This window comes from Argopecten irradians, unplaced genomic scaffold, assembly GCF_041381155.1.
Source record: "Argopecten irradians isolate NY unplaced genomic scaffold, Ai_NY scaffold_0081, whole genome shotgun sequence".
In the NCBI taxonomy this organism is placed as follows: domain Eukaryota; kingdom Metazoa; phylum Mollusca; class Bivalvia; order Pectinida; family Pectinidae; genus Argopecten; species Argopecten irradians.
In genome coordinates, this window is record NW_027187548.1 from 1 (window position 1) to 17,016 (window position 17,016).

Sequence of the window (17,016 nt, forward strand, 5' to 3'; positions counted from 1 at the left end):
CTGAGAGTGATTTAAACACAGTTTCTCCTTTTTGCGCTTTCTTGACTATTTTCTTCAAACTAAGGTGGTATTTCTGATCATTTGCCAATGTTTCTACAATTGAGTGGTTATAGATGTTAAATTTTGGAATGGAAATGTTCACAACATTTGAATACATAGTATGTCCTAAGATTGCAGAGTGTGTGGAAGGATCAAAGAACTCTTGAATGAGTGCAAGATTTACAGGATGTAACCTGGAGATTTCCTGAGTATCATTTTTACATTTCCCTAATCTTGGAGGTATAAAAAGGGCGTCTGAGGTAACTGAGCATCTACATGGTATACCGAGAACACAAAAGGTGCAGCCTTTGATGATTTTCTGACCAGTAGGACAATTTAGGGCTAACATTGATATGTGGTACACAAGGAAATTTGATGGAGCCACTTCTATCATTGAAGGCTTTAAAGTACTTTGTACAAATCTGAAGTCACATGTTGATTTTATAATATCCTTTTGATTATAAAATATAGATGCAAGACATGAGTGTTTGGCCACTGATGAGAGAGCAACATGGAAAGAACAATAAAAAATATCATTGTCTTGCGCGGAACACATCTGAAGCTGTTTATGCGACAATGTAGTAAAGTGCTGGTTATCACTACTATGTACAAAATAATCTGGCACATTTAGTAACTGTGTTGCATGAGTTGATGTTGCATTGATAGGTACTGGAAATGAATATGTCTTGAACAAAAGTAAAGGTTGAGCAAATGGTGATATTGGTACTTTCAGTAAAATATACAGAGTCGAATGATGTCTGACATAAAGAAAGTCGGCAAATGAATAGTAATGCAATGGATTAAGATGGATGATATGGAAACCAGGGTATTAACTTGACATGATGCTTTGGATTTGTTTCAGAGTAGCCTTAATAATTTTTGGAGAAATGATAAAGGGAGACAACTTTCCTTTTGCCAACTCATGGATTGCGAGTTTAAAGTGTTCTAATTGTTTATCCAGCATTGCTGAAGCATTTACCTGATGTAACATCATATCCTCTAAGACAATGAGCTCATGCTGTAAACCATCTAAAGTATGAGTGATTTGTTGTGACAATGTGACAGTTTGATCATGATTTTGTTTTACAGCAGTAACTATGTTATCAAACCTGTCATTGACAGTAGACATAAATGATGTCAGTTCATGTGCTTCTCTTGCCATAGCCTTAGCAAGTTTCACATTGTTGTTGTTGAGGACCTGCATGTGTTTCTTTAGATTAGCAAGATCAGTTGATGTCGCAGTTCCAAACAATGATTTTGATATTTCTCCAATGAAGTCGAACAGACCCCGCCGTAATCTTTTTCCATCCATGAATATAGCCTTTGGGAAATAACCATGTGGGATGAGCTTGTTAATTATTTTAACCGTGTCATTGATGTTAGTCATACACTGGGTCCTCATTGCGTTTAAAGAGTTAATGACAGGATTGGCTGCTTCACACATTCGACGGTTACATTTGAGTACTTCTGACAGGTGCAAACGTTTTGGTAAGGGTATCTCAAATGTGTGAGACCAATACTCTTGGCCAAGATGGAGATGTGCTGTGGGTTGAAAGAGGAGTCCATAATTCAGTCGTTGAACTTGGGATGGTTTTTCACATAAAGCCAGAGGTAAGCAGAGGATGATCAACACAACTGCACTCCATACACTAGGACCATTGTAGATACCTACAGATGAATAGGGAGGAGAAATAAAGATTAGTGTTGTGTGTTGTTTATTTTTGTCGTTAAGGTACTGCGCAATACCTAAGCACTAAATTAACAGAAACTGTTAAATCTTAACAAAAATTAAACACAAGAAGAAAGAGAAAAAGGAAAGATTGATCATCTTGAGGTATTTATTTTTGATTTATGTGTACACATTTCTTGAGCTGATCAAAATGCCTTCAACATTTTTTTATGTGAAACAAGTTAACTTCTTTTTATGTTTTTTCTTTCTTGCTTTCCCACTCTGTGTTTTTTTTTATATGGAATTCTCGAACCATGCCTAGTGGCAAATTCTCTATTGGTTCCCAGTTTGTTTGTTTATAACCTTCCCATTTGACCAAGTACTCTTTTCTGCCATTCCTCAATCTGTATTTCAGAAGTTTCTCAACATAATAAGTGAGTGGATTAGGATCAATATTAGAATAAGATTTGTTTTGGTTTAAGATAGTTTTGTCCTTTGAGGGTTGAGGATGGTGTGCTCTAGACCAATTCTGATTTTGTACAGCAGCTGTAGCTGTAGAGGGATGCACATTGAGATTAGGTGCGGTGTTTGGTACAGCAGCTGTAGCTGTAGGGGATGCACGTTAAGATTAGGTGCGGTGTTTGGTACAGCAGCTGTGGCTGTAGAGGGATGCACGTTAAGATTAGGTGCGGTGTTTGGTACAGCAGCTGTGGCTGTAGAGGGATGCACGTTAAGATTAGGTGCGGTGTTTGGTACAGCAGCTGTGGCTGTAGAGGGATGCACGTTTGAGATTAGGTGCGGTGTTTGGTACAGCAAGCTGTGGCTGTAGGGGGGTGCACGTCGAGATTAGGTGCGGTGGTTTGGTTCAGCAGCTGTGGCTGCTAGGGGGATGCACGTTGAGATTAGGTGCAGTGTTTGGTATCAGCAGATGGTGTGCTGTTGCGGGGGTGATTAGTTCGAGATTGGTGGTGCGGTGTTTGGTTACAGCAATCTGTGGCTGTACGGGGGATGCACGACTCAGATTAGGTGCCGGTTGTTTGGTTACAGCAGCTGTGGCTGTAGGAGGATGCACGTCGATGTTTAGGTGCCCCCAAAGGGGGTATTTTTGGTACAGCAGCTGTGGATGTATTGTTTTGACTTTTGCAAGTCCTTTGGCGACAGGTTCGATACAAGGGTGGATCTAGACTGGTCTATTGTTTGGATATCTAAAGTTATGTGCTTTAATCTAATTAGGCATTTATTAAAGACTTTATTTCCTTATGGTTGTCATCAACGTCGCAGCTTGTATGTGTGATTTGGTCCTATATCTGTTATATAAAATCGGGTACCATCCCAGGGTCTGTGGAGTTTGGGTGAAAGTCCCTGGAATTCGAATTCGAGTCGAATGAATCAGGACGAGATATCCTGTAATTTGAAGTCCGGTATGACAGACTTTTTATTATGTTCATGTTGCTGTTTTTGTTTTGATTGGGCCCGTCTGATATTGGATTGTGCAATATCTTTGACGTATTTTCAAATGAGCCATGAGACTGGTGATATGAGCCTTTGCGTCTTTATTTCGAGATCTTTGGAATTATCTAAAGATGTATCGAATGGAAGAGTCATTTCCTTACCGAAGAGCAGGTTGTTTGGGTGAAAAATCAGATGATATTGTGTCGATGGACTCATTCTGAAAGCCATAAGAAACACCGGGTAGGAACACAGGCAGTTTTGTTGATTTTTATAATATGCTTCTTAGGTGTCACTGTGCTTTGTAACATTCATTCGTTCACAGGTGGAATTAGTTTGTGGTGGTAAGAACTTGTATAGTCGACTGGTGACTTGGAAATTAACACAGACTGTATTTACAATTTTGGTCAAAAATTTCCTCTATCACTCACTATAACATAGGTGCTCCATACCTACTGAAAATTTCCATGTTACAGTTGAATTTCTTGCAGTCTGTAAGAAACATTAGGTGCTGTGTGTTTGTTTTGTTAAGGGTCCTGTAAGAGGATAATGACTCTGGATGCATTTTTGTGATAGGTGCGTCCCTACGAATAAGAAGGATATTTGCCTTGAGCATTTGTAATAGGACCTAAGATGTCCATTGTCAGTCTTTTGTGTCTACAGACATCATGGGTGTATCCACAATATGAAGTTGTTAGGTATTTGCACTTAAGTCTTTAATACGTTGACATACGTCACATTGGCAAGGTGTAGTTTGGTACGACATGTTGACATTGTACATATTAGGGGCCAAAGTACTGGGTGCTGTATTGCCCTATGGTTCTGTCTTCGCTGGTTTGACCTTTGAGTTGGTTTCGAGAACCACCTGCCTGGCAGTCATGGTAAGACCGAAGCACATTACTGCCGAAGACACCTGTTGGTACTGCAAGTTGCCGTATTCCATTATTTTGAAATGCTTACCTCGAGGTTGATACATATGGTACAAGATACCATCAAGCATGACGTACTGGTCTGATTGTTACCAATACCTTGCTCGCATTGTTTTGGCCTTACCTATAGGCAATGACAACTGATGCTATTATGTATTGATATATCACCTCGTAAAGTCAAGGACAGGCAGCTACCTGAAGTTCAGGAATGCTGTCAACAGCAACAGGGTCCTGTATTTCCGTGTTGCTAGATTTCTGCAGGTTTCTGGACCTTTGGTCTGTGTTTCCATAAAGAAAAGTGACCTGCTGGGGGAAGCGCATGTTTTAGTTGTTTGCACCGCACTAACATCTAGACTAGGTATAGAATCTGCGACATCCTCAGTTGGTTTGTCAGGGTAAAGTCTTCTGGATTAAAAGCATCCGCAAACCCTGACTGATTTTTAGGTCCAGCCTTGTAGCAAATTTCATATTTATAACCCTGCAACAACAATACTGCCCAACGTGCAAGCCTTCATCTGTAGATTCTTCTGGTTGATGTTTTTAAGCCATTTCAATGCGCTATGGTTTGTGTAGACTTTGAAAACTTTTTGTCTGCTAAATACACGTTGTAATGTTTAATACCCTCGACAATGGGCAAGTCTTCTCGTTCTGAAATTGAGTATTTGCGTTCACATTGATTTAGGGTCTTCTGCCACCATAACATATCACTCTTTCTCTGTTTTGGTCATCTAGTTGACCCAATACATAACCTATGGCGTCACACCTGATGCATCTGTTGTCAGAATAAAACAATTTTAGAGTGATCCGGATAGGCAAGGTTTGGAGGTGATGTTAAGAGCCTGTTTTAATATATCAAACGAACCTGCTGACATAGATGTCCATTGGAAGGTCTGTGTCTTTCCTAAGGAGAAAGGTGAGGTGAGTAATGATTTGACTGTAATCTTTTACAAAAATTTTCTTGTAATAATTACCATGTTGGTAATCCGAGGCTTTACGGTAAAAGAGATCGGACTTGTTTCTGATTGTTAGGTTTTGGGAATGACTTAATATAGACAGCCATCAGTTTTGGCAGTGTCAACCTTAATGCCATCTTTTTGAAATGTGATATGGCCTAGATAATGATAATTTCCACTGAATGAGCATAATGACATTTGTAGGCTTCAAGTTTAGATTGTCTGTCATTAGAGGACAAAACACTTCATGTAAGTGTCCTATGTGTTCCTCAAAAGTTTGAGAATACACAAGGATGTCATCAACATACACAAGGACATGATTTCCAGTTAAACCTTACTTAGCACTTTGTCATTAAGGGCTTGGAAACCATGACTGAAATCTTGCTGGAGCGTTTACTAAGCCACCATGGCATCCGCTTAATTTGGTATACACCTGTAGGGGTAACAAATTTTCAGTTTATGTGCAGTGTCAGGAGTCCATTTAGGTATTTGCCAAAACCAATAGGCCAGATTTTAGGGTAGAAAAGTTTAGAGCCCCAGAATTGGCCTACTGCATTTAACATCGTCAAGTCTGTAGGAAAGGATCAGGACTGTTGCTTAGTTACAGCATTAGCAAGTTTCTGTAATCTATTGGCAAACGAAGCTGGGTTTTTCTTTTTAACCATAACTACAGGACTCTGCCAGAATGATTCTGAATGTAGATTCTGTAAATTGAAAGTGTCATTTTGTAACATTTCTCGTATCTGTAGTTCGGTTTCTGCTTTAACTTCTGGGCACTGTGTCTGTATGTAAATCTAAAGGGGTCTGACAGGTAAATTTCAATAAGATGAAAACCAGTTTCTATGAGATGATGTGATCCATATGGTGTATTTTACCATATTACCTAATATCAGATTCAGACAATTGTTGTTATGCAAATACATCTCTATTGTCAAGTTAAATGTCTTTACAACAATTTCTTTTTGGTGTATTACTGTGAGATTGGAGTTATCGAGTTATAAAAGAAATATCTTGTCTTCTCTTTACTGGAATCTGAATCAGACATTGGTTTTCTCCTCTATTGTTTGATAATATGTCGAGAGACATAACCGATTCAATTTTCAAACAGACAAGCCTTAGCCAAAGATTTGTTTGCCTCTATCTTCACAGCAGAATCTGTGCATTCATTACTTGCCAAAGAGGATGTGTGTGGATTTTGATTTTCATTGGTTTTAAGGTATGAATGATGGATTTAGCACCTACAAGATGATAACTGGAAGATAGCATGTCCAGTAGTGGTTCGAGCAAAACAGAGCTACCTGGTTGCAATTGGACACTTTAACAGCTATATATTGGAACTGTAAAGCTGGTCAATGGTAACAGCTTGTGTTTCTTGCTAAACCTATATACTGTTTCACAGAGAAGATTGAAGGTGACACATTGTACTTTGGTATAAACTTTGTTGAAAAATGTTTTATCTAGTTGCACCATTTGACTCTAAGAAAGTCCATTCCTAATATCAGTGTCTGGTGGAAAATTGAAAAACATGAATATTTGGTGATAAAAAATGTATGTAAAAACACATGACAAATGATTATTGGTATCTGGATGGCACCCAAACTACAGTTGGTGCCATGTACCGCCGGCCAGCAATTTTACACATATAGGAGGATGTTGTAGAAAAGGGTCATGAAAGTGTGAAAGAGAGCCTTTTTAACATAGGTAACGCTACACAACAAAGAGAAACTAGCCCCTGTGTCGAGGCAAAATTCAGAGCCTTTACTGGGGAGCCATTAAGGATTCAACACTAACAGTATTGTTAAACCAAATAGGGGTGATTAAACTGACACAGACCCTTACAGCTAACAGAACATGTTGTAGATGTTTTACTTAGATTGTTAGACCATTGGTATGCTAGTTGAAGAAGGCCGTTTGATCGGATGACGTTAGTCACTGTAATAGAAGTGTTACTGTGTGCACATGCAGTCCTTATCCTGTAAAGCATCCCCTAGCGTGTTACGATGTTTGTATACAATGCAGTAAACTGTATGACCCAATATCCAAATATCCATCATGGCAAATAAGCGTGAAACACTTAAACGCATATGTGGACATGGAGTTATGGGATTGACAAAGTGCTTTCAGACATCTTTGATGACGCCTATCCACAATCTGGTAATGCTGGACATCTATGCCTATAGGTAGGTTTGAAAAGACATGCTTTAATCTATAGGATACATTTTTAAAGACACCCCTTGGTAAAATGTTGTTGCTGGTTATGTTGGTTTGAAAACCATTGCCTATAGTCTGTGTACTAACCTTGGTTCCGTCCTCGGCTGGTCTGTTGAGTTAAGTAGTTCGTTGATGAATGCTTGGTCTAACGGATGTTGCTGTTGGTATGCTTATGTTGAGTACGGCTGTTGTTGGTATGGCTGCTGTTGGTACGGCTGCTGTTGAATCAATTGCTGGACTGCTGTTGTTGACGGCTGTTGTCTAGAAGATGGCAATGTTCTGGACACTGCTTTGTTGAAAAATACGAGCTGTTGACATGAAACGTTTGTTGTTGGTGATTGTCGAAATGGCTGAGCTGAAAGTTCTGTGAAATCCATGACAACTGAATTTATTTCAAGATTAGTTTCAAGACATGTAAAAGGGGTCATGAATTTGTTTTATAAACAACATTGCACAAACGATATTTTGGGATTGAACAATACTAAGTCTAGTCTGTGGTGCAACACCCTGCCAGCAACACGTACACATATAAGAGAGAAATGGCCTTTGAACACGACAAGAGCTGCTTTATCCTAATTCTATAAAGTAACGCAGATCAATTAATGGTTTAGGTTCCTGGTCCTAAAACTTTGGCACGTTACTTGGGATAATCCAAGTTGGAAACAATTTGAACCTTGTAGTCTTGTTTGACCTATAGGGTGTTAAACAGCACATTCCTTTCTGCTAACACTAAAATGTCCTCTACAACTTTTACTTGATCCTTGATTTAATAGAAACAAGATTTTAAGAAGTTAGGCGTTTTACAAAACTGTGGAACACGTTAGACTTATAAAAAGTGTTTAAAGATGTTGAAGTTAGACTGGGAGTGTTCCTATCTAAACTTTGTAGGGAAATTAAGGCAGCACTACCTCAAATTGACATGCTAAGCTGCAAAACCATGTCATTTTTCTTTGCACGTCTGAAATAAGACCATGGAAATTTGTAAATCTGTCTCAAATTTTGCTCGACGCCAATGATTGGAGCCACAATAATGTGGATTGTGTGTTAAACAGAATATTTTAAGTTAAATGGCCAGACAGATGGCCATTTACATCAACACAGATGGCAGGTTGGTAAACTCGAAAAAGACCTGGTGGTGCTTGTTAAAAACTGGTCTCCCTTGTAACTACTTTCCTCACAGGTGTTGTTTGAGCTGTAACTAAACAGTAAAACGTTATAATAATGTAGGTGTCGCTGTAACGATTGTGGTGTTGGTAGCCATCAGATGTGATAACAGGTGAAGCTGTAGCCAACACTGTTGCTGTAAATACAGGTGTTGCTGTAACTGCAGGTGTTTGCTGTAACCACAGATGTCGCAGTTATCATAGGTGTTGCTATAACAACAGGTGTGGTTGTTGTTATCACAGGTGGTGTCACTGTAATCATAGGTGATGCTGCTGTAACAACAGGTGTCGTTGTTGTAATCACAGGTGATGTTGTAGATGTTGTCGATTGACTTCTAAGGGTTGGACCTTCTCCTACTCCATATTTAGCTGGAGGGTAGTGTCGAGGCATCCGGGATCTTTGGTTTCTCCACCAAGCTTTCACCGCGTTTTGTTAGGTTCGGTGTTTATTTTATGTTGTTTCTGTAAAATATGAGGAGACAGCCGATTAAGTTTACTGTGGTCTTTATTCTGTCCCAGAGAGAAGTGATGAATTTGGGCACTAGAGACACTTTAAAGTGACTGTCCGCGAAAAGACGAGAATTTGATTGGATAATAAAAATTAACTCAAAATACAAATATCAATGACAAAACTTTGATTGGTCAAACGTAAGCTGGGGTTTTACGCCCAAATATTTCAACTCAACCCGTCACTAATACTGTTACGTCATGCTAATGGCTTTGACCGGGACTAATTGCAAGTGCTCACCTTGTTTTAATTCTCGGACAATAAAAATTGTTCTCGGTGTCAGAACTGACCGGAAGAGTCAATGCGGTTTGAGCTTTTCGGTAAATAGCAGATGTATAATTTTCTGTTAAGGATTATGTACTGAAGAAAATATGAAAAGCCTAGCTTAATAAGACTGACCAAACCCAAAAATACTTTTATACTCAAGGTGGTGACATTTCCCATAAGATTAAGATATCAGTTCTCAAGACAACAATTACAAAGAATGTATAAGTTTTGTAAAGGAAACTGTATATATTACAACATATTTAAGGTAAATAAAGGTTCATAAGGAAAATAAAGAAATGAAATAAAAATGCAAATTTTCCTTATGAAATTACCTAGGTATCCAAAGTGACGATTTATATCCAGTCATGGACGGCCGCATACTGACGAAATCTTAAGGTAAGTTTCAGCTGGTTATTTCTACTTCACATAACACCAGACTTAATTTGGAATACTTTCAGATATGATTTTCGTGTAGTGATAAACTGAAAAAAATGCAGGCTTTCTGTCAAAAATAAAAATATGTGACGTTTTTAGTGTATAACTAGGTTGAGCATTAATTGAGGTTTTAAGTAACAGTTTTATAATTTGTTAGTCTCTGGAAGACCAACAACATAGTAGATTAGATCACTAGGATCATTAATTTGGTGTAACTATTAACATGTCCAATTAGTTTGTCAGTTATTGGGTCAGCAACCAAGGGGTTAAATAGAGATGGCGGTTATGGTCAACCCAGCTGTAAACCGAGCCATTTGTAGACTAGAAAGGGCTGTGGTCAGTCTGAGAGCGCTAATGATGTAGTAATGGTGGTGAGGGAACATTAGGGCACTGTAGGGTGATGATATATGTAAATAAAGGGGTCAGATTTAGATATATTTAGATTTAAATAACAACCGGTTTTGTGGAGCTGTTGATCCATAAAAATGGTGTTGTTTACCATGAAAAGTGGGCCATAGCATTTAATTTTAATATTATGATATCCCCATTTAGGTATTTTAAGAATTAAAAAAAATCACCTACATAGTGTGGTTTTACAATCCCCAATTATTACTAGCCTAATATTAAAGTAACTTGTATAAAAGAGGTGATATTGTTGTAAAATATGTGAATATTGAACTTAGACATACGTATACATTTATAATATATGCATGTATATATGTATACATATGTGTACGGTAACTCAGTCAAATAGAATGAAAACAAAACATGGAACTTTTTGCAGGCTTTTTTTCAGTGCCAAGGATATTAATTATCATCTGTATATAAATACAAAAGTGCTTACTTTACATATTTATATGTTGTATTGACTGATATCCTCTAATATAACTAGCACATGGTATTATTTACATCCATGGATGCTTTTATTACAAAAAGGGAGGTAACTCTAATTGAAAACATAAAGTATCCGGAAATGTTGAACGTTACTTTTTCAAATTAGATTGAAACAACAATAATATTATAAATATCATGGAAAATATTGCAGCGCTATGATAATTATATGCGCTTATAACTAGCTGCTTTTGGCTGCAACCCTCGACTTTCTCATTCCCCACCATTTCTTTAATCAAATATTTTGAATAAGATTTATTATATTGCTATACGCAGTTACAGTGGTACATGTATATGTTTTTCCGGAATGTTTGGGTCATTTCCGGTAGAATCTTCAAATATTTAGAATCTATTCTACATTTCCGGGACACATGGATTTTGTTATTTCTTTTCTCTCCTCCTAGCGATGTCTGGAATGTAACGGATACCCCATGATGATATTATGTAAGTTTAAACACTGGTTCTTAGTTACAAATCGGATATATATGAATGCAAATATTACCTTAAAAGCTATGTTCAAGTTTTAGGGCCTATCTTCACGAGTGCATTACATGAGCTCTGACGTTCTGTCAACAATGCAGTGTGAAGTGTGTAACCGTAACAGTTAAGCTTAAATTTGATACTCCTGTGTTATATAGATGTTTAAATATACTTTAAGAGGGTATTTTTTGCCTATATTTTTACAATGCATTGTTGCGCGGGCATCGGGCACTCTGTTATATATATTTATATAGCTACATGTACCTGGGTAATTTTGCAAAACATCTTTCTACTTTTTGTCTAGAAACATGTTATGTTTTTTTTTCTCTCTCTGTGTTTTTATTTTTTGTTTTGCTCCTACTTTTGAAGTTCTGTTTTCTGCTAAACACTATATTCTTTCTTTTTTCTCTCTCATCTCTCCTGACTACTATTTCTGCTTATTATTTTCTTGGCTATGGAACTTTGGTCTGACAGGGCGAATTATTCAAATGGATATTACATAATAAATATAGATATCATGGAAGATATAAGAATTTTATCAGCTAATTGCCAGGGGCTAGGCGATAAAAAACAAAAGAAAAGATGTATTTTTATTCCTAAGAAAAAAGAAGTTTAACATCTATTGTATTCAAGACACTCATTTCACACCAGAAATAGAAAATCTTGTCAGGGCAGAATGGGGATACACATGTCACTTTAGTTCTTTTAAGTCAAACTCGAGAGGGGTAGCAATCTTATTTAATAATAATTTTGAATTTAAAGTTGTCAAGGAAAGAAAGGATACTGAAGGGAATTTCATAGCTTTAGACTTATCTATTAGTGGGAAAAGAATAACTTTAATTACAGTGTATGGGCCAAATACAGACACGCCTGATTTTTACAACAAAATTTTAGATGCTGTTTTCAATTTTGATAGTGAGTTTCATATTATATGTGGAGACTATAATCTAGTCTTAGACCCAGACCTAGACTATGATCAAAATTATAAACAGACAAACAACCCAAAAGCTAGAGATAAAATTATTGAGATTATTGAAGAACTAGGATTAATTGATATATACCGACAACATCATCCAGACACTAGAAGATACACATGGAGAAGATCTAACCCTTAAAACAAGCACGTCCTTGACTTTTTTTTAGTATCAGGAAACATGATAGGCAACATACTTAGTTCTAATATAGATACCGGATATCGTACAGATCATTCATCACCAAATATATCAGTTAGATTTAATGATTTTAAAAAAGGGTAAAGGTTTAAGGAAGTTTAATAATTCGCTTTTACATGATAGAGAATACTTAGACACAATAAATAAGCTTATTTCAGAAGTAAAAATACAAATATGCTATTCCAGCATATAACATTGATTCTCTTGAGAACATTTCTGATAATGATATTCAGTTTCGAATCAATGAACAACTTTTTTTAGAAACACTCCTACTTGAAATTAGAGGGAAAACAATATCTTTTTCATCTTTCAAGAAAAAACAACAAAATATTGAAGAAGATACTCTTATAGAGTCTATTAGATATTTAGAGGCAAGAGAGGACAATCATGATTTTGAAGAATTAGATGAAAAAAAGAAAGAGTTAGAAAAAATAAGGCAACATAAACTGAAGGGTAATATCATACGTTCCAAAGCCAAATGGATTGAAGAAGGTGAAAAACCTACCAAATATTTTTTAAGCCTAGAAATTTGGAACTATACTTCCAAAATAATTCCAGTTATAGAGAAAGATAATGGAGAAATCATTTCAAAACAAGAAGACATTTTAGATGAAGTAAGATTATTTTATGAAAATTTTATATGCCAGTAACAGTAATGAAATTGAAGATATTGATCTTGATACTTTTTTTAAATAATGATAATGATGTTCCAAAACTAAATCAGACAGAATCTATGTTGTTAGAGGGAATTATTTCTATTGAGGAAGCTGCTAATACTTTAAAGAAAATGAAGAATGACAAAAGTCCTGGTTCCGATGGCTTCACTGCAGAATTTTTTAAATGTTTTTGGGGGAAAATTAGGACACTTCATTGTTAGGTCTATTAATTATGGTTTTATAAAAGGGGAATTATCTATAACTCAAAGGCAGGGAATTGTAACATGTATACCAAAGGGGGATAAACCTAGACAGTTTTTGAAAAACTGGAGACCAATCTCATTGCTTAATATTGTATATAAAATTGCATCTGGCTCAATTGCATGTAGGTTGAAATTTTTTCAAAACAAATTGATAAGTAGAGATCAGACAGGTTTTATTGCAGGTAGGTATATAGGTGAAAACACTAGATTGATCTATGACATTATGGAATTTGCAGAAGATATTAATATACCTGGTATGCTTTTAATTATAGATTTTGAAAAGGCTTTTGATTCTGTTAGTTGGAAATTTATTAACAGGGTTCTCTCTTTTTTTAATTTTGGTCCCGATATTTGTAAATGGATAAAAGTTTTGCACTCTAATGCTCTTTCTTATATAAATCAAGGTGGAAATCTTTCAAACTTCTTTGAAGTCAAAAGAGGCTGTCGTCAGGGTGACCCTATTGCTCCCTATATATTTATTTTATGTGTCGAAATACTTGCGATTAGAATTAGAAAGAATAAGAATATCAAAGGTATAAATATAGAGAGTATTCCAATAGTTCTTTCTCAATATGCGGATGATACTTCCCTTATTTTAGACGGTAGGAAAATATCTTTGAAGGAATCTGTGAACGAGCTTAATAACTTTGCAAAAATATCTGGTCTGAAAATAAACAAAAGCAAAACACAAGTTGCGTGGATTGGTAGTAAAAAATATAGTGATGATATATATTTCCCAGAATGGAATTTGCAATGGGGTATAACAAAATTTACAGTTTTAGGTATAGACTTCAGTGTTGATTTACATAGAATCCCCAGACTAAACTATGATAAAAAATTAGTTAAACTTAAATCTTTGATAAATACCTGGAAGAGAAGAAATCTCACACCTGTTGGCAAAATACATATTATCAAGTCTCTTTTGATATCTCAATTTAATCACCTATTCATAGCTTTGCCAAATCCGGATAGCCTATTTTAAAAGAACTCTATAACTTTTTATGGAATGGTTAATCTGAGAAGATAAAAAGAGATATATCTATTAAAAATTTTCATGAGGGTGGACTTAAAATGATTCATTTAGAATCCTTTATTGACTCTCTGAAACTAACATGGATACGTAGGTTGTATACATCAGAGGGAAAATGGAGTTTGTACTTTAAAAGGTTTGGTAATGAAAACATATTAGCGCATTGTGGTAGTGATTATATTTCAAAATGTCAACAAAACTGTAAAAACCTGTTTTGGAAAGATGTTTTCAAAAGTTGGTGTAAACTTACTTCAAAGTCTGAAAATATTAAAAAGAAAAATGATAATGTTCTTAAAGTTCCTATTTGGCATAATAAATCAATAAAAATTAACAATAAAAGTTTTTTTTTATAAAGAATGGTTTCAGAAGGGTGTTGTAGTCCTAAATGATATGATAAAAAATAGTGAAAATGTTGTGTTTTACAGTCTATATGAGTTTAATCAGAAATTTAATATGCATACAGATTTTCTTACATATCAAGGTGTAATCAATGCCATTAAAAAAACTTTCTCATCAGATGAAATTTCCAATAGGATTTTAAATTACCCATTCATCCCAAAAAAACTTAGAAATATTTGTTAAGCATAAAAAAGGAGCAAGTGATTTTTATAAGGCACTTTGCCAGAATACTACTGTTGCTACAGGAAGAAAAAAAATGGGATGATTTTTTTGGTTTTGACAATCAAAAATGGAGACAAAAATACATTATTCCTTTTATCAGTACCAAAAACACAAAATTACAGTGGCTTCAGTTTAGAATTAATCAGTATATTTTAACCACAAATTCATATCTGTTTAAAATAGGCCTTGTAGACACTCCTTACTGTCATCAGTGTAAAACTGAAATTGAGACTATAGTTCATACATTATGGGACTGTGAAAATGTTCAGTTATTCTTATCAAATTTTGAATCCATATTAGAGATGCTTTTAATTCCATTTTCGTTTAATAAGGAATCTTTCATTTTTGGACTCTCTAATTGTAAAAATTATACAGATAATGTTGTCATTTTAGTACTAAAGCAATATATTTATAGTGCTAGATGTCTCCAAATTGGTTTATCAATGAATGCGTTTAAAAATCTTTTGAAGGATATGTACAGGACTGAAAAATACATTGCAACCACCAAGGGTGAAACACATATTATGAAATTTGCCAATGAGTGGAGAAAATGGGAAAGTTTTTTTAGAATAAATGTCACTTTTTAAACTTTTTCTCTTAATATACTTTAATTTCTTTTTTGCATGATCTTGGTGTGGTATCTAATCTTTTTACATATGATTTTATAAATCTCATTGAGAATAATGAGCCTTGTCAGTCCATTGCCACTTCTTCCTTCTCTCAGTTCTTTCTGCTTTTCTTCTTTTTTACTTAATCTCTTCTTTTGCTTTTCTAAAAGGGTGCAACTTGCAAATTTCTGTCATTAATTGTTCAATAAAAAATCAAGAAAATTACTTTCATATTGTATAGGGAATACCTGATACTGTAAACCACTTTGTCTACACGGCAAATATTTTTTTATAATCCAGTCGAGTTTTATATATATGTGAAAACACATACTAACTAATTAATATATATAATGCATATATACATATCTACAGAGAGAGTAAATTTTGTTTTTTTTCAATGAACACCTTGAGAGTGCATTATATCTAGCAACCCTTGTAAATAACTTGGTTTACAGTATTAGAGAAGTTCAAAGTTTATAAATGAATATTACGATTTAAATAATGAATATTGAATATCATATGTAAATGCTTTTTGTACCCATGTAAAATCTCTTCAAAAATAAAAAAAATATAAAAAAAAAAATAAAGGGGTCAGTGATTGTGTATCTATAGAGCCGAACTAATGAGCTGTCTGTAGTAAGGGTCGGTCATTAGGCTAAGAATGGATAGGGGATTTCCTTATCTTAGTTTTGGAGTTATTTATATACTTCTGCTCTCTGGTGATTCCAACGCCTATCTTTAGCAGCAGATAGAGATGTGGTGCATGGGTCAGTCTTTAATTTGCATATCCAGTATTGTTCTATCTTTAGTTATGGTATCTATGTGCTAGGTCTAATTTTAGCCAGGGTCACAAAGAGTTCAGGGGCCATTCTATTTTAGGTATGCATGTGTATTCAAAGCCATCCTATAAATATATATCCTTAGTTTAGATTGTTTAGTTAAGAATAACACATTTTATAAATAAGTATCCTTAGAATAGAGTATCTAGCTAATAATAGTAGTCTAAGAATAGAGATGTAAATTAGAGTCGGTAAAAGGGAAGGAGACACTTGGAGGGGGCAGTTAGTTGGGAGTTAGCCGAGAGGTATAGCTGTAGTTCTTTGGAGTTTTGCCGAGCAGTTGGGCAGTTCGTGGAAAGTGAGTCGAGAGGTACAGCTGGAGTCATTGGACAGTCAGATGATGGTAGTTAGTGATTAGTTTGTATTGAGTTTAGATAAGTCGGACAGTTGATTAAAAGAATTAGCTTACGTTTATAGTTGTTGTTGTTGAGTGAAAACCCTGAACTTTTACTTGATTTGATACAACTTTAATAAATGGAAACATATCTCATATACGGACTTTGTTTAATATTTTTCGTCGGCGCCTGACAACCTGAGCTTGACCTTTATTTATATTTTGGTTACACGAAGAGAGAAACTTAACAACTGGTGTCAGAAGTGGGATACTTCTTCAGAATAAAACAAAAAGAAAAAAACGTAACAATTATAAATTATTGCTATATATATATAGGTATATTTCCTTCTGAATGCTTTGGACCCATGGTCAATCACCTTATTGTTTCTGTACATATATACATTTTATTCAACTGTTTTGTACTCGTCCATCCCCGTTACGTGTAAGTACTTTTGATGCACACTATATTGATATTACATACGTGGTATTATATTTTCAG

General features: G+C 35.3%; 1 pseudogene; it reads right to left on the reverse strand.

The window, feature by feature from the left end:
- Positions 1-7: 7 nt before the first annotated feature.
- On the reverse strand, positions 8-2,478 carry LOC138311664 (uncharacterized; annotated as a pseudogene).
- Positions 2,479-17,016: the final 14,538 nt, after the last annotated feature.